The 26,451-nt window shown below is 47.6% G+C and overlaps 1 protein-coding gene across 13 annotated transcripts in view; it reads right to left on the bottom strand.

The window, feature by feature from the left end:
* The window catches only part of LOC119170694 (uncharacterized), a 615,982-nt gene that overhangs the window by 259,535 nt on the left and 329,996 nt on the right, over positions 1-26,451 (bottom strand). The gene's annotated exons all lie outside the window — the stretch shown is intronic.

The raw sequence follows: 26,451 nt of genomic DNA on the forward strand, positions 1-26,451 counted from the left end.
GGATGGATGGATGGATGGATGGATGGATGGATGGATGGATGGATGGATGGATGGATGGATGGATGGATGGATGGATGGATGGATGGATGGATGGATGGATGGATGGATGGATGGATGGATGGATGGATGGATGGATGGATGGATGGATGGATGGATGGATGGATGGATGGATGGATGGATGGATGGATGGATGGATGGATGGATGGATGGATGGATGGATGGATGGATGGATGGATGGATGGATGGATGGATGGATGGATGGATGGATGGATGGATGGATGGATGGATGGATGGATGGATGGATGGATGGATGGATGGATGGATGGATGGATGGATGGATGGATGGATGGATGGATGGATGGATGGATGGATGGATGGATGGATGGATGGATGGATGGATGGATGGATGGATGGATGGATGGATGGATGGATGGATGGATGGATGGATGGATGGATGGATGGATGGATGGATGGATGGATGGATGGATGGATGGATGGATGGATGGATGGATGGATGGATGGATGGATGGATGGATGGATGGATGGATGGATGGATGGATGGATGGATGGATGGATGGATGGATGGATGGATGGATGGATGGATGGATGGATGGATGGATGGATGGATGGATGGATGGATGGATGGATGGATGGATGGATGGATGGATGGATGGATGGATGGATGGATGGATGGATGGATGGATGGATGGATGGATGGATGGATGGATGGATGGATGGATGGATGGATGGATGGATGGATGGATGGATGGATGGATGGATGGATGGATGGATGGATGGATGGATGGATGGATGGATGGATGGATGGATGGATGGATGGATGGATGGATGGATGGATGGATGGATGGATGGATGGATGGATGGATGGATGGATGGATGGATGGATGGATGGATGGATGGATGGATGGATGGATGGATGGATGGATGGATGGATGGATGGATGGATGGATGGATGGATGGGTGGGTGGGTGGATGGATGGATGGATGGATGGATGGATGGATGGATGGATGGATGGATGGATGGATGGATGGATGGATGGATGGATGGATGGATGGATGGATGGATGTCTCCAGCTGTGCACAGCTGGAGACATCCATCCATCCGATCTAAAGGGCACCCGATCTAAAGGGCATGCCCTTTAGATCGGGTGGTGGCTCACGCCACCTAGCCATAAAGTTAAGTACTATCACTGTGTGTTCAAGGATTGAATTTCACTCACCCCTCGATTGCAGCCACGAATCAGTTAGCCTCCTCCTGGTTATTTCTACTACTTTAAAGTCTATTTTGCGTGCACTGTCTCTAAACCCCGATGCTTTCAAAAATTCGACGCCATTATCTTCGACAATAGAGTGGAACCCTTTACAGAACAATATCAAATGTTCAACCATTTCCTCCTCCTCTCTACAAGCACTACACACCGTGTTTGTGCCTTCGTATTTTGCTCGGAATATATTGGTCCGCAATACCCCCGTTTTAGCCTCAAAGAGCAGAGAACTACCCCGAGAATTATCGTAGATCTCTTCCCTTGCAATTTCCTGCTTAAAAGTTTGATAGGTCTCCAGTGATGATTTTGTAAGGATTCCTATCTTCCACATGTCCCTCTCTATTTCCTTCACCTTCTTCTTAACCGATGCTTCCTTTTGGCTTGGTATTCTGCTGTTGTCTAAATACTTACTTGACAGTTTTCGAGTTCGCTTCCTCCATTTAGTATCAACATTCTTCATGTACAAGTAGGTGAAAACTTTCCTAGCCCAAAGCTCGTCTCTCATTTTTCTCAATCCCTCCTCAAATTCTATCTTGCTGCTAGCTTCCCTTCACTCAAACGATGTCCATCCTGTGACACCCTGTACACCCTGATTTGGGGTATTCCCGAGTGGAACAAGTGGCGCAGCGCCATTTAGTGAGCAATTCTTGTACTAGGGGTGGCTACGATTGACGACGAGGGACTTGCCTCCACCCTAAAAATATTCGCTCCTAAAAACGATCATCAAACGAACCATAGTGCATGTCAGTATGCCGTGCGCTCTGCTTTCTGCCGCGGTCTCCGGTGCCTCAGGAATCAACGGAATCATCAGTCAGTGCGCCTCCTCGCGGCAGCCTGGCGCGAGGGGCACCAGAAACTCGCCAGTGCGCTATCTCGGAGGTCACGTCATTACGCTTACTTACGCTGATAAAAACCGATTCAGTGATCATGTAGAAAAACATGGCATCTCAGATTGCGCATAAATTCGGACGTCATGGTTGAAGCATTTTTATGATAGCAAAGAACACTGGCCGTGAAGGCATCCGGGAGGTGCCCTATATGCACTTGCGTTCTTTGCTTTTTGATTCATTGTGATAACGTGTGACGGCTCGTTGCCGTAGTTAAGCAGCTTCCATATACAGCAGTGGCACTTCTCCACCGCCGACTGTTTTGACTGTGATAGCACCAACTAATAAAACTGCAATGGTAAGAGTTGGAGCAAGGCAACGATATATTTACAAAAAATGTTCGACGGTTTAGAGTGCCCTGTACTTTAGTATGGAAGAGCATTAAGCTGTTCCGGTAGATGCAAAACAGGCAGATGTGTTTAGAAAAAAAAAAGCGTGACAGCTTTGCCGCAAAGGCGAAGCGATAAATGGGATATCAACAAAATGGAATGTTACGCGAAGATTTGCAAGCAGATCAAAACGTACCCCGCGCTGCTCACGCACAAATGACGCATAAAACGTACTCACAGGTGCAGATGAACGCGAATAAGTGTCTCATTTGTTACTTCGCTGTGTCAGAAAAGCACGTCCTTTTCGCAATCGGAGACTGAGTAGCGAGTGCAGTAACCTTTGTGCGCCCAGTAACCACAACAGAATCGTTCCGGTGAAAACCCAAGGCGTACGATCCTCTCCACTGCGAGATAAGCGCGCGCACTCTTAGAAAAAAGTTAGTAAAAAGGTAGCGACTGCAAGCAGACAGGTAGTAACTGCAGCGCTTACTACCTTTCTCAAACCATTACTACCCTTTGTAACCTGTTTACTACCTACGTTAGTAGACAGTTACTAGCTGCAGCCGTTACTAACATTTTGCGACCTGTTTACTACCTATGTTAATAAACAGTTGGTAACTGGAATGAAAGAGATAGTAACTGCATCCGTTACTACATTTCTTGCTTCGTTACTACCTTTTTGGAACCCGGCTGGTGACTATTTTATCCAAAACAGTGTGTGATTCCGATTCTCATAATTCATGAGAGGAGTCACCTCGACGTATCATTAAACGGAAAAATGACGCAGGAGATACCCATAGATCAAGAAAAAAAATAGTTTAAATTACGCAACCGAGATATGTAAATGGCATTCTGATATTGTCGAAACGAAGAAGTACAAGTCAACAAACCTTAAATAAGCAAGTGCTACACGCGTTGTAATAGACAATTACAACAAACTTAGTAAATTACAGAAAATTAACAAAACCGACGGTTCAAAATAACAAGATGGTCGACATTAATCCGGAGGACGGTCACAATTAATCTACTGCGGCGTTTCTCCAAATTTTATCGTCGTTTTGGCACGCGAAACCCCAAAAACGATTATTACCTTTTAACCGCTGATATACTAGCTGTGTGAAGCATTCGAATGCACTGAGACTATGTTAATAAATACGGTACCTTGTTTCGGGCACTGTAAATAATGCCTTCTTGTGGCCCTTTTATAATAAAAAGATATGACATAGATTTTTTTAAAGTAATGCTGATTAAATGTCTTGTGCTACGTCCTCAAACACACGTAGTCAGGTAGTATGATATGGTGCTGCAGATTTACATTTGCTTTAATTCATCCAGAAAGACAAGTGCTTCCCTGTGCCAGACATGCATCTGCAAAGTAGGGGCTATATATACCACACGTGTACTTCCTACTGTAGCGTAAAAAAGTAGTGAATTTAGGTCTATGTATTTTTCGCGTTCATCGAACACTACGCAAGGTTACCAGAAGCGGTGTAGTATTGAGACATTGATTGACCAACATTAGCAATGGGAAAAAAAAATATGCCGAGATAAATAAACAGGGTAGTATCAATTGCTTTTCTGAAACCTTTAAAAGTTACTACACATGTGTGGTAACGGATAGGGTAGTAAGAGTTACTAAATGCTGGTAGTAACAGCAAAGGTGTTAACTGATACCATTCTCACCGTTACTAACTGTGCTTACTACCAGGGTTGTAACATATGTGACAAACCGTTACTACCCCAAAGTTAGCAAGTACTGCCACCTTTTTTTTTCTAAGAGTGCGCACGCGTAAACTTCTACCCTCCCCCCCCCCCCCCTTCTCGCGGCCAAGCACGTGTGGGAGATGAACGAATCAGCGCGCGTCGCCGCGTCGTGACGATCTGGCGACGCGCGCTTATTTCGCCCTCTAGCTGGTAATGCTAAAAACACGATAGTTCCCCCGAGATGGGCATCACCAGCGGTAAGTGGTAGATATAGACCGTCTTCCCAGCGCCTCAGGGGGCGCTGGTTTTCCGCAGCTAGTTTGTCTATGCAAAACTAGATGGCGCCTTCAAACCGAAGCACCCCCTTCTAGTTCTCTACTGTTTGAGGCCAGGACGGGAGTACTGCGAACCAAGACATATCGGGCCAAATACGAAGGGGTAGACACGGTATGCAGTGCGTGTGGAGAGGAAGAAGAAACTGCCGAACACTTGATAATATTCTGTAAAGGGCTTCACCCTATAGTTCAGGATGATGGCGCAGAGTTTTTCAAAGCGCTTGGGTTTATGGACAGGGAGGGCAAAATAGACTTTAAGTGGGTAGAATTAACTAGAAGGAGGTTATCTGATTGGTGGCCAAAGTCAAGGCACGAGTGAAAATTAAACGCTTCACTGCAAAGTACGAATCCTCAACCTCACTTTTTAAAAGAAAAAAACAATAAATCTAGTTTTTGGTTCATTAGGTATTACGGCTAGGTGGCGCTAGCCACCGCCCGATCTAAAGGGTACAGCCATATCCATCCATCCACCACGGCCTTCTGCTCAGCGGCGCGGCCGCGATGTGGCGTGTGGCGGACTTTGCCCTGGAGCGTACGGCGAGAAACGGTGGTGGGAGTGATTCTTCAAGAAGGAAAACGACGCCTAATTTCTATCACCCATAAGGCGACGTAGTGCCGTGGATAAGGGGAAAAAATAAAGAGAGAAGAGAAGCGGGCGGCGCGGACTATGCACTGCGTCCGCTTTGCTGGCCTTCAAGCCGGGAGCGCCGGCGGTGAATCTGCCGGCCATCGGCGACGGTGAAGAAATGGAAATGAGAAGGTCACTGGATTACGTACGTGGCGGCGCCCGCTCACCGCTGCGGAAAACCTCGCCTCCCTGCTCGCTGCACCGCGCGCAGTTGGCGAAGCACTTCCACCGGGACACCCGCTACGTGCTGTGTGTCTTACAGCGCTCAGCGGGCAGTCCGGCACCACCCTGATGAGCCCTGCCGCCGGGGAAAAAGTGCCCCACTACCACCGAACGCTCCACTGGACTCTCGACTACACCTGGCTGCTGTTCGTGCTGTGGCAGCTGCCCCTCCGTCCGAGTGTTGTGACCTGCGACCTCATCTGACTGCTTCTAACCCAACCTTCCTCTTTCTTGTTCTTTATCCCCTTCCCCCACTCCCCTACAGGACGCTGCACCATGCTCCCTTAAGGGCTGAAGAAATAAGCGTCTTTTTCTTTTATTGACCAAACCACTACCACCACCACCTTTTCAACGTTGAAGAAGGCTTAGTGGCTAACACTGTGCACTCACAAGCAAGAGGTTGGACGTTCGATTCCGCGCGCCAGAGTATTTTTTCTCGATTATTTTTCTTTTTTGTGGTTTCATATATATAGATACGTATGCCTATACTGTGAAAGACGGTGGTCATCAACGTCGACGTTGACGCGATGAGGGCGGCAAAATCCAGCCCGGAATGTCCATATAATTGCTGTCGCAATAAATGTTGTTAACGATTTAGTGTACGAAGAACTCTACCATGGTAAGCGTAAAGCCGTCCTGGGGGTCTCGTACTTGATCAGTGAGTTTGAAAAAAGTGTTCAACCATTTCGAGTAATTCGTACTCAACTATGGGAGAGCGGTGAGCCGTCCCGATTACGATATCACCAGAAACGGTGACACAGGCGATGAAAACGTTTGTACCATGGTGGAAAGAGAAAGAGGATAGCGTGTCATGGTACGAAAGAAGCTACTTTGTTCAAAGCGTTTGTAACGTCGCAGGCGGCAATAAAAATGACAGGGACACTAAACACAGATCGAATGCGAATAGCTTAAAAATTTAGTATAATTTCGAATTCGTTTGGAATATAGAATTTACCTTTTTAGCGTGGCAGGTAATAAAGAGAATGAAGATTGCGTTAAACTATGCCAGCCATGATCATCCCCTCCACACGCGGAGTCACAGAAAGTGGCCCATGAAAGACGAAGAAATGAAAAAAAAAATCACAGCAGATCCACGGAGTGAATGATGATTAGAGGGGTGAAATTTTGAAGGGTTTTATCGGCAAACCATGAATCATCCGCTTGCCGCGTTCGTCGGTCTATCCGCTGTCTGCCTGTTTGTCCGTCCGCTCGTCTGTCTGTTTGTGCGTATGTATGTATGTATGTATGTATGTATGTATGTATGTATGTATGTATGTATGTATGTATGTATGTATGTATGTATGTATGATGTCCATGCGTCTATCTATCCGTCCGTCTGTCCGTCCCTCCGTGATTCTGTCTGCCTGTCTGTATGTATGTCCGTCTGTCTGTGGTCCGCCCATCCGCAAGTCCGTCTGTCTGTATGTCTGTCCGTCCGTCCATATAATGAACACTCCACGAACACCAGCTCGCATTTTCCTCTCATATATTCATCATATACAAGTACCGCCATCCAGTGGACATTTCGAGGGCTAAAACGAGAGGTGGCTACTACATGCAGGAGACGCACGACCCCCGCCCTAAGGAGCTTCGCCCCTAAAACAGAGGCGGCATTAGGGGGTTTAGGATAAAGTTTGCAGGCGCTGCGGGCGTTGCGGGCACAGCAAGCGCAATATGAGCTATAGAAAACCGTTTGCTACCCCTAGGAAAAAGTCTAGGGACTTTCGCCCCGACCGCAAACCCAAATGCACGGAAGCTACACACAGCACTTCGCGGGCCTCGTGGGCCGCGATCGCCGTACGCTATTTCGAGTTTTCTGCGGGCGGGCTGCGAACGCGAACGGCGACTCGCGTTACGACACATGCGCAGTGGCAGCGACCACACGGCAAGGGATGGCGGTGCGCTATTCTAAAGCTCTCTATTAGGCCAGCCTCGCCAGGTGAACGTTCCATGAAGCCAGTTGTGCCAGGCCATCACGTGACTTCTTGCGTCAGAATCACGCGAGAAACGAGATTGGCCGAGACATCGGGATTTGGTTCCCGATAGCTTTTGATCGGAGCGCGCTTGCTCGGCTCAGAAAGACCGGCTAACGGAGAAGGTATGCGTTCATCGTACTTGCTACAGCGCGCGCGAGACGACGGCGACGAAGAATAAGAAACCTTGTGTATTTTGTTCCTAATTCTTCGTCGTCCCCTCGAGTGAGTGGTATAGCCAGGGAATGGCACACCGCACCTCCCCCACCAAATGTTTTTCGCCATGGCATACACAGAAAAAAAAAAATACCATTTCAAGGAGGTGCATCTCCTCCCCGACATCAAGGAGGCAACCTCCCCCATAAATAAATAAAATGAAATGAAATAAAATAAAAGCTGCCTCTACGGGACTGTCTCGTGAGCACTGTACCAACCGAGGTGCTCCCTCCTCACTCTTTCCTTCCTGCATGCAACAACCACTTCGTAGCACGGAACTACTGGACGATGCCAGAAACGCAGTGCCGTGATTCTCAACCCTTGCAATGCCGTCAAGTGTTTTCGAGCACGCCAGCTGTGCTCCTCAGTACGGAGAGAACAAATGAAGCACCAAGAAACCTCGAGGTCGTACGAGCGAGAGTCATTTGTTCCCCGCTCAGCTCCGCTGCCTGATGGGCGCGCTGATTTTTTTGCCGCGGGCGTTCGCATGCATGCACCCCACACTGAAGGAAGATGGGGAGAAATAAAGAAGGCTGCTATTGTGCACGCGAATTCTCAAAGACGGCTGCTGCCTTGGCGGCCGACTACATGTGCACGCTTCGATGCGGTCCTCCGGGATGGAAGGCTGTCACGCCTGTGAGAAAACGGGGGCCCTCGTGAAGCGCTCATGCCCGCCCGCGGGGCTGAGGATTAATTTCGGCCATCTGGCGCACCCACGGCACCATGTTTTGATCGGTGCGACTGAAGGACCTCGCTGCAGTGAGCGCGTGAACGCACTGTAGAGCTGGGCGTCTAGAGCGCACGATACACGTATCACTTATGAACACAAATTAGCATTTTCGGGCTTCACTACACTCACACAGTGGTATTTTAGGTTTTCCGTAACCCTGTTCACGCAAACCAGAATCATTGTCAAGAGATGCGCCACTCATCAATAATAAAATTAAAAAATCATTTGTTACGTACCTTACACTGAGCCAAACAAGAGAGAGAGAGAGAGAGAGAAAATTTAATGCGGAAAGGCAGGGAGGTTAACCAGAAAACATATCCGGTTTGCTACCCTGCACTGGGGAAGGGGTAAGGGGAGACAAAAAAAAAGGGGAAAGGGAGGAAGAGAAGCACAAACACGCACACACACACTCGCACACAGTAGTGTCACAATCGTTCAACGAGGCGGGTCGCTCGCAGAAACTTCATCAGCGCCTTCGTTGCTTTCTGGCGTGAAGCTCGATCTTTCCGACATTCCAAGATTGACTGTTCAGAAAATGGCTGGTCGTCGAGGCGAGCAAACACTGCTGAGAGGGACTGTCGCTGAGAGCTGTACTGGGGGCACTGACATAAAATATGTTCAATTGTTTCGTCATTGTCGCAATGGTCGCATGTAGCGCTGTCTCTCATTCCTATGCGGCAGGTAAAAGCGTTCGTGAAAGACACCCCAAGCCACATACGGCAGAGAAGGGTCGTCTCGGATCGGGGTAGGCCAGATGGAATAGTAAGTCGTAGGTATGGGTCCAGGCGGTGAAGACGGGTGTGGAGAAAACCGGGCGTATTCCGCATAGACCTTGCGACATCCTGTGCAAGCGTATTAATCTTTGCTGCTGCGTCGCTTCTTGATAGTGGAATAGGTTCCATCACTCCATTTTCGTGAGCATTCTTAGCTGCATTGTCGGCATGTTCGTTACCAATGATGCCGCAATGGCCTGGTAACCACTGAAAAGATATGTCATGTCCTTCGTCTTTTAGGTGATGGTACAGTTGTCGTATTTCGAGCGCCAATTGGTCTTGAGGTCCACGACGTAGAGCATTTTGTAGACATTGGAGAGCTGGTTTCGAATCAGTAAAAATGCTCCATTTTTGTGGTGTCTCTTGGTCAATCCTGCGGAGTGCGCTGCGGAGTGCCGCGAGCTCCACGGCTGTCGATGTCGTCTTGTGTGACGTTCTGAACTGGATGGTTTCGGCTCTTGCTGGGAAGATCACAGCTCCTGCAGATCCTCCAACAGTTGTCGAGCCATCCGTGTAAAGTTTGACATGATCTTTGTATTCTTCGTGTAGCATGAGTAGAATCATCTGCTTTAAAGCTGGCGCCGAGAGCTCCGCCTTCTTGCGAATCCCCGGCACTGTCAAGCGCAGTTTTGGTCGGTCCAAGCACCAAGGAGGTGTTAGTATCCGTTCCGGAGGCGTGTAGACTGTTGGAAGGCACTCACGGAAAGTCAATACTCTCTTACAGAAGGAGGCACTCGGTCGATCTTCTGGAAGCGAAGCTAGGTGGTGGGCAGGGGCGCGAGCAAGGTGTCTAATATGAGCTCTAAGCACCTCCAAAGTAATGTGCACTGTGGCCGGATGATCTTTGGCGATTGCGATGGTTTCCGCTGTTGATGTACAGCGTGGTAATCCAAGACAAACTCTGAGTGCCTGGCCCTGGGCGTTTTCTATTGTGCGTATATTGCTTTTGCAAGCGTTCGTCAGAACCGGCAAGCTATACCGCAGGTACCCCAGAAACAGCGTTTTGTACAAATGCAACATCGCGTGCACTGATGTGCCCCACGTTTTGCCTCCGAGGAACTTGAAAAGTTGTGCGATGGCCGTTAGGCGCTTCTTTAGAGTGGCCACATGGGGACTCCAGCAGAGATTTCGATCGATCGTGACCCCCAAAAACCTGTGGGTCCTGGCGTAGCAGACACTGTGTCCATCGATGGCGATGGGATATGACGTCATTGCCTTCCGCGTGAACGCGACCAGCGCCGATTTCTCAGGAGAAATCTCGAGGCCTTGTTCTCTAAGGTACGCCGATATTGAATTCGCTGCTTTCTGGAGTCTCGCACGTACCTGAGGACGTGTTACACCTGATGTCCAGGCACAAATATCATCTGCATAGAGAGATATCTGCACGGAATCTGGTATGCGTTCAACGAGACCGATCAGAACCAGGTTGAACAGTGTGGGGCTGAATACACTACCTTGAGGAACACCACGGTGTGTATAATGTTCAGAAGTCGGCCCATCATCAGTTTGCATAAACAATGATCTCATATGTAGGTAGCATTGGATCCAGCGGTACACTCGCCCACCCAAACCAACTGACTCGAGGGCGTCAAGTATGGCTTCGTGAGAAACATTGTCATATGCTCCTTTGACATCTAAAAATAGTGCGACAGATAACCGTCTGCTCAATTTCTGGTGTTGTACGTAGGTCACCAGGTCAATGACATTGTCAATGGAGCTCCGAAGACGACGAAAACCGGCCATGGCGTCTGGATATATTCTATGGCGTTCTAGGAACCACTCGAGTCTGGCAAGGATCATTCGCTCCATCAGCTTCCCTACGCAACTAGCCAGCGCTATTGGGCGGTATGATGTCAGCTCTAGAGGCGATTTTCCAGGTTTGAGAAGTGCAACCAACCGGCTTGTTTTCCACTCTCTGGGGACCGTTCCATCTCTCCAAGACTCATTGAATACTTCCAGCAAAGCACTTCGTGCTCGATCACCGAGATTGCATAATAGGCGGTATGATATGCCATCCGGCCCAGGCGATGACGATCGATTGCATGAAGCAAGAGCCACATTCAGTTCTTCCATTGAAAAAGGCAGGTCCAGGTGCGGGTCCAGTGAATGTGGCGTGTAATCAGCAGTAAGGGCTTCTGTGCAATTTGGCGGGCCCGCAATCTTCCTACAAAAGTCTTCCGCTACCTCGATATCCCTTCTATTTTGGAAAAGGGCCAAGGCTTTAAACGGAAAACGTTGTTGGGGAAATATGCGTAGGCCTCGCACGGTTCGCCATATTTGAGAAAGCGGTTTGCGAGGGTCTAGACTCGCGCAAAATTTCGCCCACCGTTGAAACTCCAGTTTGTCTATACGACGCTGAATCTTCTTTTGCATGCGCCTGGCCATCCGTAGATCTTGAATGGATTTTGTGCGTCGATATCTACGCTCCGCACGCCGACGAATCGCACGGAGTCGCTCTAACTCCATGTCCGTTTCTGAGGGCCTTGAAGAATATGCCAGCGTGCGCATCGCACTCTGCGCTGCTTGTTTGATCGCTTGCTCAATGCCAGAGGTTAAGCCTTTTTCACAAGCGTGTTCAATGTTGGTTGTGAATGCTGAAAGATCGATCCTCCGTACGGTTTTCGGCGGGTGGTTGCTAGCAAAGCCTTCGATGGTGAGATAACTGGGGATGTGATCGCTACCATGTGTCTCGATGTCTAAAAACCACTTAACGCTTGTGGCGAAGCGACGTGACACGAACGTCAAGTCCAAACAGCTGCTGTACGTTAATCCTCGCAGAAATGTAGGGCTCCCATCATTAAGTAGAGACAGTTCATGAGTCGATACAAATGAAGCCAGCCTCCGGCCCGTGGTATTGACTTTTGAACTTCCCCAGATTGGGTGGTGGGCGTTGAAGTCCCCTATAATTATCCACGGATCCGGGACGCTCGAAAGAATGTCATCCAGTCTTTGGCAATCAAAACGGGCTGAGGGAGATAAGTAGACACCTATTAATGTGAAGGTGAGGGTTTTCTGCTTCACAGTCAGGCAAATATATTGGTTCTCATCATGAGGCGACACAGGTTGAATGATGTAGGTAAGCTCCCGGCGAATATACACAATGACCTTGCTGCTTTCGTTTCGGGTTTTGGACGGGATTGATTCGTAGCCGGATAGCCTGATCGGGTTTGATAATTTCGGTTCGCATATTACGATGATTGGGAAACGGTTAGAAAACACGTACTGACGAAAATCGGAAATCCGTGATCTAAGTCCTCTTGCGTTCCACTGGATGACTGATGCTTCTCTGACGTCTTTGCGGAACGATTGTTGATCTCCTGCCATGACTCTACGCGAGGGAGGCGAGGACTGGGCTCAGCGCGTCCAACACCTGTAACCCGCTTCGAGCGGTTGGAGTTCCCAGGCTTCTTAGTATGTCTGCCATGACAGCGACGAGGGATCGCAACATCGGGATGATCTGTCGATCGACCCTTGACACATCCTCAACGGAAGTAGACTCGGTGGAAGGTGTAGGGCGGCGAGGCCTCGCAGGAGGCTCCTTTGCCGGCTGCGTACGCGGAAGCGTAGGCCACTCATCCGCAGCTGTGAGCTTCTCCACTTCATTTCGCTTCGTGCTTACTACTTCACTCGTGCTCGGAGGAAATGGGTTATGCGCAACACTCTGTCCTACACGCCTCCGTCGGCGACTACGTCGCCGCCGTACCCTTTCAGCAGCCTCTCTGTGGGTTGAATTGTCCCTAACCATTTGTTTGATAATGGCGATTTCCTTCTTAATCCGAGGGCATTCCTTGGATGCAGCATCATGCGGACCATCACAGTTTCTGCACTTCAGACTTGTTGCCCGACATGCGTCTGCAGTGTGCGGCTCAGCGCATCGGGGGCATGCTGTGGTGTTTGTACATACACTCTTGATGTGACCAATTTTCATGCAGTTATGGCACTGGAGTGGTTTAGGGACAAATGGTCGAACAGGATGTCGGAAGTGTCCCACTTTGACATGCGACGGAATGGAATCTCCTTTGAACATTATCTTTACACATCGGGTGTTTCCGAGGCGAAGTACATTCGCGATGAGAACTCCTTCGTTCGCTGGTTTTATGAGAGTTGGGAGGTCCGAATTTGCTATGGCCAAATCAATGTCGTAGATTACTCCCGCCGTGCAGGCACCGTCCATTGGAATAACCGGTCGAACTTTGATGCCTCCCAAATCTGATACTCTGCGAAGCTTGTCTATGGCGCTGGCAGTCATTGTGTCCACAGCTAGAATATTCTTCCGCGTGTTCACCCGGATATCCTTAATGTCGTTTGGTGCTACCCCCTCAAAGTACATAGAGAGAGCTTGCCTGTTTACTGCTCGAAGGCTGATGGTGGAGTCCTCGGGCATGAAGAGGATGGTGTGCGGCCAGCATTCTCCTTTTGACTGAGACGTTAATGTCCCTGCTGGTGAAGACGACTTGATACTTCTTCTTTTGGCCTTCCTGCTTCTCACGGTCTCGAAGTCGTCATCCGACGAGTCGTCGCCAGTGGCCGAGTACAGTTCCGTGTCCTCGCTGGTGCTCGAACAGGTGCTTCGTTTCCGCGACGAGCTTGCCAAAGGTGGTCTATGGTCGGACAGAGCCGCAGAAGGCTCCACGTCCACAGCCATGATGCAGTGACTATCACCGTTGGCCTCACTGGTTCTGGGCCAGGCGCGCTGATTTACCGAGGAGCTCGCCATAGCAGACCTCTGGCTGGGCGGACCAGTGGATGACTCCGCGTCCGTCGCCTTGGGGCAGGGAGCAGCATCTCCCGTAAAAAGCGAAAAACTTGATAACAATGCTCGGAGCCGAAAGCAGAAGCGTTCTATGAAGAGACACTTCGTCGTCGTCCTCCCTGAGCCAAACAAAACGCGCATAATGCATAATACGGCAACGTATGTATTTACAGTTTTATTTAAAACCTCGCTGATTTTGCAGAAATTGTACACAATTGCAGCCTCGCCACTCGATGGCGCTCCGCGTACAGCAAGTTTTTCTCATTTTTTTTTAGGTTCTCGGGCTAGGGAAAACTAGACTTGCCCGCCCGATACAAAGGGTTCAACCTCTCATCATCATAATCATTATCAAGCGCAACGCAGCCATACTGAGGTATAACGCACCTCCGTGAGAGAGAAAAAAAATGATCGTGGAGAGGAAGACGCGTTATCTTCAGCAGCCCTTCAGGTAACCCGCCTCAGTGATGGCCGTCCAGAGTGCTAGCATTCAAAGAATCAAATGCCAGCACGCACTTCAAAAGGCTGCTTAAGCCGACCAAAATCTCAATGTTCTTTTGCTAGCCGTTCCTCCTTTGAGAAGTAACCTCGATATATCCCTTTTCCTCCTTTACTTCTTAGAGTGCAGTGCCCCACAGACATCTCCCTCTTTGTGTGTGTGAGAGAGAGAGAGAGAGTACTTGGAGAAAAGCATACCAAACGGGAACGTTTCCTCCCAATCACGCCGCTGCCAAAAACTTCCACTATACCGGCAAAGCAGGGTGAACTTGGTCACTCTATACGTCCTGAGTTGCCGGTTTGCGAAACAGCTTCGAGTTCGCATGGTTAAACTTAGTGGCAAAGGATGGCACCACAAACCCTGCAGCTCGCGATACATGCGGTAGAGCAGGGGATCCACGAACAGTGAGAAAGTTTCGTGACAATCTTGAGCCCATTGTTGCTTCAATGCTAATATCGCAATAACGCTCACCTTCATCCCGACACGGCTTGAGCTAAAATATGTTTTAAGCGTCGCGTAGGCAGGCGTATGAATATAAGCGCAGCACATTTTTCGATGAGCTTTAGCAGCGCTTATATATACGTGTTCATTAAATGGTGTGCCACGCATGCAACGCTTGATCTCAGTGTTGCCGCCTCATGCAGTATCTGAAGCAGCATGCTAATCCTTGATCTCACACCACGCATACCAAAGGATGCTGGGAATGAACAATATACGGCAGTAGATCAACAGAGCCGAATACGCCAGTGCAAGCATGTGTGGAACATTACTAGTAGTTTGTTTAACTCAAACCTAGTAATCAAACAGAACAATACGAACATTCATTGCAGCTTTTTACGCGAAAGCCCAAAGTGTCACATGAGATGCTCGAAGAATACAGCGTGTGGCGCAGAAACACACGAGACATTTAAGAGTTTATTGGAAAGCAAGTGAAAAGTGACTGCCCAATCCGCAGTTAACCTGAGGCGTTCTACATTTCAGCTACGCAATGCTTGAACTGCCGGCCCTTGAAACAGTATCCGAATAGTAGCCGAATTCCGTTAAGTAAAAATCCACAGGTTACACATGTTGGGTAACACATTGCGAATGCTCTTTTAAAGTAACTGAGCGAGAAATGCCACCGATATTTGTAACATGAACTAATTTTGAGCATAAGTACACTTAGTTGTAAATGCCCCGCATTGAAGCTTTACAGATGACAAATACCGTGGTTACCGTGATCAGCTCTGGTAACGCACCGTGGCGTTGCCGGAGATAATGGCGGAGGTCACACAAATTATACAGCGCCATCTAGAGGGCGTTACTGTTGCATTACGGAAATAAAAAAAAAACTGGTCAAGTCAAAGTGACGAGAAGTGAGGGGGCATGAGCTTTATTGAAAATGTTGTCAACAAGACTCGAGCTAGCTGTCACTCCATGCTAAACTACTACTTGAGCGAAAAATTTCTTGGACAAAGGAAGATACATACAAGGACAAATGGAAACATACAATTTCTGTAGTCGAGAGTTCGACGGAATGCCGTCTGGTCAGGTAAAGGCATTGTTGAATAAAACAGGTCACTGACCAATGTCAAACAAAACAATGACGTTTCGGGACCCGTACGGATCCCTTGTTCACAATGGAATGACGGCTGAGCAACAGGTTCTTATGTAACGTTGAGCGCATGACGCAAAGTCCGGGAGTACACGTGGTTTAGTGTGCCAGATGATCTATTGATTGTGTTACTTGTCGGCTGAATGATTAGTGATTCGAGGTTCAGTCTGGTTGTAAAATTCTTCTCCGTGGCCATGATGCGTGCGTTGTCCCAGCTTATCTCGTGGCCCGTCTTCTCGGCATGCTCTGCGAGTGCATTTGTCACTGTGTGGCCCTTGGCGACGTCATTCTTGTGTTGCATCAGACGTCTGCAGTAATTTTCACTCGTGCCAATGTACACTGATTCGCAATCAGCGCATGGTATCTTGTAGACCACACCAGGAAAGTGTTGCCGAGGGAGAGGATCCTTCACATTTAGCAACTCAGCCTTAAGCTTGCTTGCTGGAACATGCGCGATCTGTACACCACGTTTCCTGAATAGACGAGCTAGGTCTTCGCTTACATTTCGAATATAAGGAATCGATGCACGCTTTTGCGTAGACGATGTGTTATGCATGGCTTGACTAGTTGCCTGCATTTTATGCATGACGGATTTAGTTGTTTTCCTAATAAAAATCTTGGGGTATCCATTCCTGATCAGATCATCTTCAATGGTCCGGAGCTCCTCCTGCAGGCTTCCTTCATCGGAACAAGTGCGAATCGCTCGTTGAACTAAAGACCGAATCACTGAGCGTTTGTGGGCTACCGGGTGGACTGACTCATAGTCGAGGTATCTACCGGAGTGTGTTGGCTTTCGGTACACAGCGAAGGCGAGGCTTGTGGGAGTACGTTTTACAACTGCATCCAAGAAAGGGAGGCAACCGTCTTTTTCTTCTTCCACAGTAAACTTGATGGAAGTCTCGACGCCATTTAGGTGGTCAAGGAAAGCTTGGACGTCTTTCTTCTTTATCACGCAGAAGCAGTCGTCGACGTATCTCAGAAAAACCTTGGGTCTCGGCTGAAATGTTCCCAATGCTTTCTGCTCAATTGCTTCCATTGTGATATTCGCAGTTGTGACCAAAATCGACGCTCCCATTGCGGTACCGAAAACTTGCCTGTAGAATTCACCCTTGTACGAGAAGTAAGTGTTGGATAGGCAAAACCGTAACAAGGTGCACAGCTCGGTGACGTCGAACGGTGTGCGATCGGCCAATGTCGTGTCCTTGTGAAGCAATTGCCTGGAAGTGTCTACAGCAAGGTCGACGGGAACACTTGTGAAGAGGGAGCAGACATCAAATGAAACCAGTATTTCGTCGACATCCACAGTGATACTCTTCATTTTGCTTATGAAGTCATTGGTGTTCCGGAGGTTAGTTTCAGTCTTGCCTGCAAGGGGAGCCAGGATGCCATGAAGATACTTTGAGAGGCTGTACAGGGGTGACCTAGTGAAATCTACTATGGGTCTTAGAGGCGTTCCGCTTTTGTGAATCTTCGGTAAACCGTATATCGCTGGAGCATAACCATTGGTGCAAAGCAGCTGGAAGTATAACCTGTTTTCTACCTCAGGGAGGTGTTTTAAGCCCCACATTGTTCAATGTGACCCTCATTGGTCTGGTGAAGGTTCTGCCAAAGTCGGTGTGCCTATCCATATACGCCGATGATATTTACCTCTGGAGTGCTGCAGTTACTCGCCCTCAGGTGCGTGCACGAATACAGCGGGCAGCAACCTTCACAACAGCCTACCTTCAGAAACAAGGCCTAACTATATCAACTGTGAAGTTGATATACAACTGCATATATTGAAATTCATGTGCGGGAAAGCATGGGGAACTTCTGTGGCCTCCATGCTACAGATTTACAGGGCCCTATTTCTGGGTCTATTGCGCTACAGCTTGCCGGTACTGACTAACACTTGCAAATCCAATACTCATTCATTCGAGAGTTTGCAGGGTCAGGCACTGCGTATCTGCCTAGGACTGCCCCGATGTGCTTCTACTTATGCCACAATCATGCTTGCCAAAGACCATCCGGTCAGGACATATAGAGTTGTGGATTGCCTCAGAGCGCACATTCTACATGCTAGCCGTGTCCACGACCACCACTTGGCCCTTCTACCCTCCGGAAGACCACGTGCTACGTTTTCAGACGTCATAGTCAAGCACCTAAACAGCATTCCTTCAGGATATACGCCAGCTGCGAGAATGGCATGTCCTTTGTGGTGCCTCGACCAGCCGCAATTACGTCTAGAAATTCCGGTAATCAAAAAGAAAAGCAATCACTCCAGAGTAGCATTGGAGCAAGTAACACTGCTATTATTACATGAGTTGTACTTGAACCGAACGCAGATATACACTGATGGGTCCGTCTCGTCCAACAGCTCATCAGGTGCCGCTGTAATTCCGGCTGCAGCAATGACAATCAAATTTAAGTTGTCGCATATGACTACATCTACGGCATCAGAGCTTGCTGCTATAAGGGCTGCTTTACAATATCTCGTTCAAGAACGTCCAGGAAAATGGGTCCTGTAAGGTACTGTAAATAAATAAATAAATAAATAAATAAAATGGGTACTATTCTGTGATTCGAAGGCAGCGCTTCAGAGTTTGCAGTCTGCCATGCGTAGGAGGAGTCATGAACAATTGGTACAAGAAATAAGACATTGCCATCATGAAGCTCTAGCACGAGGGCATGATATTATATATCAATGGCTGCCTGGTCATATCGGTATTACCGGAAATCAATTATCCGATGATGCAGCCCGCTCAGCCCATGAAGGAACCCGTGTAGTCCCGATTCCTCTATCAAGGAATGATGCAGCAAGACAACTTTACCTGCTGGCTCGAGATCTCGTACGCAAGTTCTGGTCGTCTACCAGCTTCCAAAGGTGTCAATTTTATGAACTGGATCCTTCGCTCAAGCTAAAGCTACCATCACAACTTTGCCGCTCCGATGCGACACTGTTATGCCGCCTTTGGTTGGGTGTTGCATTTACAAAGGTGTACTCCTTTCGCATTGGTATGGCAGACACTTCTACATGCGACTACTGCGGAGCTGAAGAGACCATTGAACACGTCCTGTGCAGCTGCGCTTGCTACGACACACAGCGATGCCAGCTCCGGATGGTTTCGAATCAACTTGACCCCGGACCATTTTATGTGCTGGAGATTCTAGGACCTTGGGCATCTGCCTCAGTTGCGCAGAAAGCGACCAAAGCACTGCTACTTTACTTAAAGTCAACAAACCTGAGCAACCACCTGTAGACTGTGTGTGCTCCCCGAGTGTGCTCGTGATTGTGTGTACCTTCTCATCTCTCTGCAACCTCTTTTCTCCCCTTCATCCCTTCCCCAGTGCAGGGTAGTAAACCAGATGTGCGCCTGGTTAACCTCCCTGTCTTTTCTTGTATCTCTCTCTCTCCCCTTTCTCTCTCAAATGTTCGTAATCACCACAGGGCTGACGACATACACGCAAGACCAGATTGATGCACACACACCGCGAAGGTTCTATAGAGCATTCGCGATGGCCCGGAAATGGCGTGAATACTTTTTTTGTTTGTGTTTTTTTTGGGAGGGAGGGGGGGCTTGTACAATGCCTAATAATGTTCGTAATCGAGCTTAGCGTTACGAATCATCTCTGAAAAGAAAAAGAAAGAAAAATCTCCGTTGTGTTTTCACGCAACAATCTCACAATTATCGTCTTGCGACCTACGCGAGGGCGATGAAGCATTTTCGATGAAAATGCCGCACAGAGTTTACGAACAATGAGAACGTGCTATCGACAACAGAATACTCGCATCGCATAGTATTAGTATATACTATATTAACACATAGTAACACAACCACGATATAATTATGAGAAACACAGCAGTGGCAGGCATCGCACAGTTTGACCTGACATGGAGCAGTAGGAATGGGACTCTGTAGAATTACGCCTTAATAAAAATGCGACCAATGTCGACTCCTGAAGACACCGTGGCACAGCGATGAGTTACTCTTATCTTATATACGACGCATTACCACAATACGCGGATACTATAATCCTGCTACATGCGCATAAAGCCATCCATTTAAGTAGTCAACTCCATACATGTAGACAGAGCGTGCACTAAAGTTTTTCTCGGCATGAGCGCAAATGCGAGATGGCAGTGGTCGCCACAAAGATACAAGCGGAAAAAGAAAAGAGAGACATAAAAAATAAAAACCAAGGCCAGATGACCGGGAAAGCAAATAACGATCACGACGGTCGGGATATCGGGAATTCCCAGAACCCACCCCGATTTCGAAATTTTTCATCGAGCGCGTCTGTCGCAGTACTGCACTTCTCCATTAGCCCTGGCCTCTGCCTATGTAAGAAACACGCGATGCCCGTACGGGACCCCACACAGTGCATGCTTCCCAGTGGGACATTAATAGCCTACAGTCAATCCATTAATGCAAGGCCAATCCATTAACGTCCTTTCGACCTGAATGTTTCATGCACGGATAGTCGGGCTGGCGCCTTATGTATAATACGAGAACCACGCCAAAGCCTGAGGCTGCGTGTGTTGTTCACGGATTCATCCAACAATATTCTGCGTTACGTTATAAATAATTGCGTAAAGAAGGGCGCTATCGTTGGCAGGAGTGAGCCTGCAGTGCCGTCCATACTCAGCAGCCCAAAGGTGTAACCGTTGGCGCACTTGCGCTTCAATTATTTGCGCTGAATGCTCGCCGCGTCGAAGCGATAGTTTGGTGCTCGGCTGCAGACCGAAAGGTAGCGGGTTCGATACCGGCGCAGTGGTCGCATATCGGTGGAAGCGAAATGGTAGACACTCGTGCATCTCAGATGATCGAAAGTTCCGGCGCCCTTCACTGTCTCTCTCAGTCATATATTGGTTTTAGGATGTAAAACGGCCGATGTTACTAGTATTTCGGAGGTTTCGCATAGGATGTGCTGCGTTTTGTACACTACGCGAAGAGTAAGCGCGCTTATATACTCTTGGAAACTGTGCAGTTTTTGCCTGGAGCCATCGCTTCAGTGGATGCCGCCATGTCTGTTTGGCGCAAAGCTTTTTGGGCAGGCTCTGGGACTCGAGAAATAGCGTCGCCGACGCAAAACTCATTGGGTCTCGCGCACGTGCGTTGCATGTCCTCGGCGCTATGTTTTAGCGGCTCTATTATGAAATTACTCATTATTATTATTATTATTATTATTGGAGGGTACGCGTAAAGCGTTTTGACACATTATCCTATGTATAAGAGCAACAAACAAAAAGAGGCATTAAAGAGTGAACGTCACCGGATCTAGCGTTTCGGCGAAATTACTCGTCTACTCGTCTTCATCAGGGCACTTGCAATCGCGAATCCACTTGGCGAAACGTTAATTCCACGTGGGTACATTCCTTGTTCAGCGATTTTTTTAACACTACCAGTCTTCATCTGACCCTGAACTTCTGTTTTTTTGGACCCGTATATATAGAAACCGTACTTTAAGACGCTGCGTCTTACAGAGCTGTACCTTCCGTATCGGTCCACGGTTTTAGTTATATACGCACAACGTGAATGAGATCGCGCTAAAAATAAATAAACAAAATAAAAATAAGGCAGCTTAGTGTTATACATGCCAATTTAGAAGTAAGTGTGAAGCAGGGCAGGCTTGTTTGTTCTGCTCGGTTTTCTCGTTCTTTCCTCCTCTCTTTATTTTTTTCTCCTTTTCCAGTTTTTTATGAACCTATGTGCTCCGTTTTTTCATTTTATATTTTCCCCCTTTTACCTTGCTTTTTCCCTCTTTCTATTTCTTGCTTGCTTCTTATTCTTCTTCTATTTTTATTACGTGGTTTTTTCTGCGTTACGCCAGGCGATGCCACCATATGACAGAGTATTGCAAAATACGACAACATACGACAGTATACGACAGATTACGACAGCCCGAGCCACTAATGCGGTATGCACTTGAACAATCGGACGATCGGCCACTCTCTATGCAGATGCTACTGGAACACCCTCCTCGCCTTTCGTCGGCTCCAAAAGCAGTCAAAGCTGTCTTGTGCTTTTTGAGGACTACAGGCCTACGTGACCACCTTTAACTTTTGTGTCGTGCCACCGCTGCATACGCGCCTGCCGATTGACTGACAATCCTCTTTTTTTCTCTCTCTGCCTCTTCTCTTTCCTCTCTCTCTCTCATCTTTATGCCCCCTTCCCATTCCCCCAGCGTAGGGTAGCAAACTGGGCATGTGCCTGGTTAACCTCCCTGCCTTTTCTCTTGTTGTTCATCTCAGACCCCCCCCCCCCTCCCTGAACATTGTACTCACCCACCCACGATATAGAAACGTACAGAGGAGCGTGAAGTACATAACCGTAACCGTTAATTTAGTATTACTAAAGAGTATTTTACGATGAAATGAAACGTCGGTGGTGCGTGTTCACGGAACGGTAACACGCTTAAAAGACACGCTTACAGCCATTCGTGCCTCGCGCGAGTCTAAAATGAGGTGCGCCAGAATAGGGTCGCTGCTGTCGCAAAAAAAAAAAAAATGTAGGGACACGCTCAGTACATCACGTTGGTGACGATTGCATTGTCTTACTCTGTTGTGTTGTGCTGTCTTGGAAATTTAGAGCTTGAATTACGGCAAAATGAAAACAACCTGCGCATGACGATTGACTCACGTTGTGAGCAAATAAAATCGCCCGATAGAATCATAATTGGCGACAAAACAACAACAAAACACAACAAAGCCAACAAAGAAAGAGTGAGTATAAAGCGATAGAGAGAATGCATACCCCTTTATTCGTTTGTTTGTCAGCTCTAAGTGGCTTTAAATGCAAAGGACAACCCTGAATGCATAGAACAAGGCCGCCTGTCACAGCTGTCCTCTTCGCGCCCTTGCTATAAACTAATCATTATTTTAGGGAGGCAAAGCATATAATATACATGTCGTCAAGAAATGTGGTTAAAGATAAATTCATATTCCTATGCATCTCGGTAACCCGGTGCAGGCCGTTCGTTCGTAACCATATAATCACTGCAGGTGTCGTGGGATACACGAAATGCTTATCAGGAGTGAATATTTAATTAAATGTCTGCGATTCCGAGGCACTAATTAAAGCGGCATGTAATTAGAGGTACACGTGCACCACTATAGGTAAAAAAACTGCTTGTTATTCAGTTCTATAAATAATTACACTTCAGCGATGCTTGCAAGAAAGAAAGGAGAAGAAAAGAAAAAAAGAAAGAAAGAGAGAAAAAAGGAAGAGAGAAAGAAAGAAAGAAAGAAAGAAAGAAAGACAGATGGTTCTATTATTAAACGTAGCGCAATTAAGGGGGGACGTGGCAATGGGCATTGTAAATTTGGTCAAAATTTTCAGTTTTTCAATTATTTTTTTTTTGTAATCCTGAGGCTACGTTTTACATCATAGTGTGATTTTAGACCAAAATAAGTCGTAGAAGTTGAGAAACAAGCACTTTACTGGTGGGCTGTCATCAAAAGCTATGTTAGAATTGGGCATAGAAAAATGCAAATTTGGAGCTTTCCCTTGGCACAGTGCCACCATATTGGCATCACCATAAAGAGGACAGAGTGGAGCTCAAGATAGAATCAATACTGCATTTCTCCGATGAAAAATAAAGCCAGCTTCTTTCCGACTTCCCTTATATCAGCTTCTAGGTCCAATTTCTTCGAGCTCCATTTTTCAAGCTTTCATTTTTTGAGCACTTGTTGTCGGTCATCCCTGTGCCATTTCACAGGAAATTAAGCTACAGCCATTGCGTTTTCTGCACTTAGATTGTGAGACATTGGTGAGTGCCGTAAAGCTGTCCATATTTGTTTGCACATCATACAGACTTTTGTAATTGGCTTTTTGTAAATGTTGTTGGTAAGACAATATGTTCAGGACATTTAAAAAATTGTGTGTGTTTATTTAAATATTAAAAATAAACCATTAGCATTACGGCACAGAATGGACCTTTGTGAATATCCTTATGCAAAAATTTTGACGAACTTGTGTGTCTAATTAGCAAATTAATTTCGTGATGACAATGAGAGATTATCAAGTGTTGTAACTAAAAAGTTATATTAGATAGCTCAAAACCAATTTCAGTTAAGATATCAGCACAACAAATGACATCTGCATGCCGAATTTCAATCCTCTGGCTTCATAATTACCAAAGATAATTTTCATTGCCACGTCCCCCCTTAAAAGACAAAAGAAAGGAGAGCATAGCGCTGACTGGAATATAACCAACGCGCCAAGACACCCTTCTGGAAAATGAACCTTCCTTTGAAACGTTGCAGTTTGGTGAGAGAGAAAAGTCTCAAAACGACAGAGGACGGTGACGACGCTTTCTTGAAATTTTCGCACGAGATCATCGTTACTTAAAGCGACCCTGGAACGGTTTGAAGCTCATTTATTTCCGTATATAAATATTCATCGATAAAAAGCAATGAATGACTGAAAGAATGAACGTACTTAAAGTCCGGCAGTGCCCTTCGGGCGAAGCGGGGGGGGGGGGGGAGAGGGGATCAACCCATGTCCCTTCCAATCCTCCGTCGACGATAATAGCGGTGCCTCAAGTGGCCGCTTGACGTATTTGGGCCCGGGCGGCCCCTTCGTCTTGCCGGACGGGCCAAAGCTGGTCGGCCAGCTCGTCATTGGTGAGCGCCGTCTCCCTGCGGCAGCGGCGCTCACGCAGCCGATACGCAGCAGTGACCGTATAGCTGCGGCGATGGCCGGCCCCTACCTACCCTTGCGCGGTGGTAGCAGCAACAATTTGCCTCTGAATTCGTCCTTGCCTAACACGCATTGCGAAGTGAGTGGCGGCAGCGACGTTAACTCTTCCGGCACACCCCCAAAGCAAAAAAAAAAAAAAAAACTTTACCGCATTCAACCTCAGTGTCCATGTTTGCAAAAGCTTCTTACGCCAGAATCGTTCGTGACGGCAAGTTTCAGCCAATCGCGATGTTTGACATAAGCGATGCCGGATACTCAGAGAACTTTAGAAGTGAAATCACCTGCGGTACCGAGGAGACATTGGACCAAAGCATCTGCGACTGTCCTCAGCCAATCCCTCTCATTCGCTCGCGATCGTCTTGGCCAGAAGAAAAGGATGATAGTAAAAACCATTCCCCAACTTCGTCCTATAAGGTGCCCGAGAACTGAAACAAACAAGGCATTGCTGAAATTTCCAAGGACAACGGACTTGCACGAATGGCTGAAGGCTGTGATACCATACATACCGTACAAAACTGCCGCTGACATACCGCTCTGCGCGCTGACGTTATATATGTGTGTCTCTCCCCTTCTTTTCAGTCATTCTTTCTTTTTTCTGTCTTTCTTTGTTTTTCTTTCTCTTTCTTCCTTTCTTTCTTTCTTTACTCTTCTTTTAATCCCCCTTCACCCAGCATACCGGTTATACCAAACTGGTTAATAAGTCTGACTCTCCTCTCTCTCTCTCGTTTCCCCCTTCCTTCCTTAAAGGGGCCCTGAAACACTTTTGAGTGACCATAGAATTAATTCACTGGAAAAGCGTATTACCTCACAAATCAGAGGGCGCGAAAATTTTAAGAATCCGCCCAGTACGAGCGGAGTTACAAAGATTTGTCACACGCTGCAATCACATTCTCTCTTCTCTCGTGCCGTCGAAAGCGCTGGAAGCTGAGCAGCGAGGAATGGGAGAGGCAAACAAAAAACGACACTCGCGGCTCATGACCTTGAGCATTTTTTTTCTTTTTTTCTTCGAATACACGGCTTTTCAGTGCAATCACACGCGCGCGCGTGGGCAAGTTACGGTCTCTAGTGGCGACCTCTGTAACAACTGAGCGCGCCATGTTCAAATCAGCCAATGGCTGATAGATGAGCTTACTGTGCTTGTTTTCCGTAATTTGTCGAGAGAAGAGAAATCTGTTTTTAGCTGACTTTGATAATTTGTTGTGAATTCCAGGCCGCGTGCTGCGCTATAATATTTGGCTCACGTGTTCTCGGGAGCCTCTACTACCGATCGGCAGCGTTTTCTGACCATGCTCAAAAAGTGTTGCAGGGCCCCTTTACAGGGACCGACCACTGGCTGAAACGTGTGAGTAGATCCTAGTAGTAATAAAAAGACCATAAAATATATTAATAGATTCCTGCATATTTTTTTTCGCACTGTGAGTAGAATTTTTATTTTTTGAAATTGTACTTAAAAGCAACAAAAACCGTCTTGTGGCCCCGCCTAGCGGAAGAGAATTGAAGCTTGATTATTAAATGTGGAGTCTATAACTTTCCTGCACGGAGGAAGGAAAAAGGTAAGGAGAGGGCATGCCCAGCCGGCGCAGGGCGTAAAAAGTGTGGCGGAAATGACATCATGGCGGCCATATTCAGACGGCACAATGGCGGCGTTGCTATGGTTACGTGTTGCGCAGTGGAGCTTGTCTAGCAGTGAGCGGCCGCGGCTGGCGGCGGAATGTGTGCCTCCCCAGGTCTCGTGCTGAGCTGTGGCGGACAATATCTGTGCTCAGCGCCGCGTTATTGGTTACGCAGTGTTCTCCTGGCTGTTACATTACTCTTAGCAACGTTTACAAATCCCTTTGTCCATCACG

Source organism: Rhipicephalus microplus, chromosome 2 (genome assembly GCF_043290135.1).
Source record: "Rhipicephalus microplus isolate Deutch F79 chromosome 2, USDA_Rmic, whole genome shotgun sequence".
NCBI lineage: Eukaryota > Metazoa > Arthropoda > Arachnida > Ixodida > Ixodidae > Rhipicephalus > Rhipicephalus microplus.